Below are 2362 nucleotides of genomic sequence, written 5' to 3'. Positions count from 1 at the left end.
TAGTACTAATTCAGCCTCATCCTCCCTTCTATCCTCTCTTCAGATTCATCATGCGGATTGACAAAGAAAACTTATTTCTCTCGCTTTATCATTGGTCACTATTGGAATTACCAAGGTGGTTAACAATACATTCTAGCTCAAAATAATAATAATAATAATATGAAAGGCGGTTTGAAAGAAAAGTTGCGCACTCATATAAATTGAAAGATAACATGCATGCATGCAAACATTTTGACTGCCATTTTCAAGATTACATATGCATTGCAGCCTTGCAGGTGCCTTTAGCTCATAGATAGCACGGAGCTAGGAAAAATAAAGTTAAATTGTACATAAAAAAGCTCTGCTCGCTTTCAGTAATAATACGATCGGTTGTGCGGACTACAAAGGCTTCTTGCATGGTTGTTTTTCTCTTTGATTTCATATTCAAATGACTTCTTCACCTTAAGTCTCACTGGTTTGGCATTGGGATGCAGCAAGCTTGAGGCAGCAACTGCATAACTTGCGGTAAAATCATCGGCATGATCATCATCCAACCTACCAATAAATAGGTTACATGATAATTAGAAGAACGACCAACATACATACTTTTAAATATTACCTTTGATGAACTGCATCATATTAATGATATAATTAGTTTTCAAGCATAAATTAGACCATACATTGTGTCTAGTGTGGCACACTGAAGCCACAAAGTTTATGTTATTACCTCCTTGAAAGAGGAATAGACTAAATATATTTTTTGACCCAACTTTGTTTACACAAATTAAACTAAATTATCATTATTTATCTCTGGTACGTGGGCCAATTGCTACCTTAGACTGATGATGTGGACAAAGCCACAATTTCCTGTATGCATAACTTATGAAGCGAATAAAAGGTAACACCATCCGACATTTCAAAGGGATATCTAGAATAGTAATTAGCTGAAATTGCAATGCTAGGAGGGAAAATATTGATGCTCCAGATTTTGGAATCAGAAGTGACAAATGACAGTGATAATGATAATGAGTAAAAACTAAATATCGACGCGAAAGTATAGTCCCAAGAATATTTTGGTTTTATTTGGGCCCGTCCTGTTAATAGTTTCTTTATCCCCCTCTCCCGGATCTTCTCATAGTCGCTAGCCCAAGCCAAAGAACATATGAAAACCTATGGAACTACTCCCTCCGATCCGTAATAAATGTCGTAGTTTTGAATTAAGGTTGGAGAGTAAGTAATCTCATAAAGTCCCCATGAAGATAATTGGACATGTTCTAGTTTTAGTGGACAATTAAGAAATCTTACGAGCATCTCGCAAGTTATGCAGTTGCTGCCTCCAGTTTACTGCCTCCAAATGCAAAACCTATATATGCAACGAGAAACAAGGAAAGGTTTAGCGGATGAATAATCAAAAGTGAAAACAATATCCAGGAAATCAATACTCCCTCCGTCCACTTTTACAAATCGTTTCAGACAAGTGAAATTGAGCTGTTTTGCACAATGTCTGAAACGTCTACAAAGCCTTATAAAAGTGAACAAAGAAAATACTAGTTTTTGAAAAGAAAAGCTCTGGTTGATTCGCAAGCAAGGCAGCCAGATTCATGTAGCACAGCAAATTAAATCACGGGTGGTTCAAGAGCAGAAGCTTGTTACCCAATTAGTTCAATTTATTACCTGGACATATAGATCAGATCTTCGTACTGCCACCAGACAGCACCTCTTGACCTCTCATCACATCTGATCTAACCCTAGAAGAAGGGGACAGAAACACAGAGCTGTGTTGTGTTTGTGTGAAGAAGGGATGAACGAGGGGAGTCTACTTTTATAGCCAAACAAATGGGCACAGAGATAGAATAAGGCAGTGGGGCCTGCAACACAATTAAGGGACAACTGAATCATTATTAATTAAGCAATGTGACATGGCACTTGCCGACAGGAGAAAATTAACTCCCACTTGCCTGGAGTCGCCTCGCTCTTCTTGAGCACCCGCCCCACTCAAGACGACTATAATCTTACAAATTGATGAGTACTTTCCTTGAATACGCGCATTTCAGCTCGCTTCCGACCACTTCAAGAGGAATTAGCTGGATGGTTCAGGAGGGAAGTCCTCCATCTTAAAGGAGAACACCATTACGAGGACGTAGAACTTTATATGCATTAAATTATGTATGGAAACTTGTTCAAAATTGTATATGGTCATCCGATGATATTGAATATATATTGTATATTCCTCTTGAATTCTTTTTGGTTCTAATTTCAAATTTGTTTGAAATTGTACATTCATATGCATGTATGTAGTACCGTAGAATATGTGAAACTCCTTCAAAATTAAAATAAAGCACAAAAGAAATAAAACAATACAAATTAAACAGAAAACAGGTTT

The 2362-nt window shown here is 37.2% G+C and overlaps 1 long non-coding RNA gene across 1 annotated transcript; it reads right to left on the bottom strand.

Annotated features, from left to right (window-relative positions):
- Nucleotides 1-212: 212 nt before the first annotated feature.
- On the bottom strand, nt 213-1743 carry LOC119322419. Its single transcript, XR_005155599.1, has 3 exons — nt 1654-1743; nt 1285-1342; nt 213-534 (listed from the first exon to the last, which is right to left on the bottom strand). It is a non-coding gene; the product is annotated as an uncharacterized LOC119322419 (long non-coding RNA).
- Between the last annotated feature and the right edge of the window lie 619 nt (nt 1744-2362).

Source organism: Triticum dicoccoides, chromosome 6B, assembly GCF_002162155.2.
Source record: "Triticum dicoccoides isolate Atlit2015 ecotype Zavitan chromosome 6B, WEW_v2.0, whole genome shotgun sequence".
In the NCBI taxonomy this organism is placed as follows: Eukaryota; Viridiplantae; Streptophyta; class Magnoliopsida; order Poales; family Poaceae; genus Triticum; species Triticum dicoccoides.
This window is presented reverse-complemented; position numbering and strand designations above follow the sequence as displayed.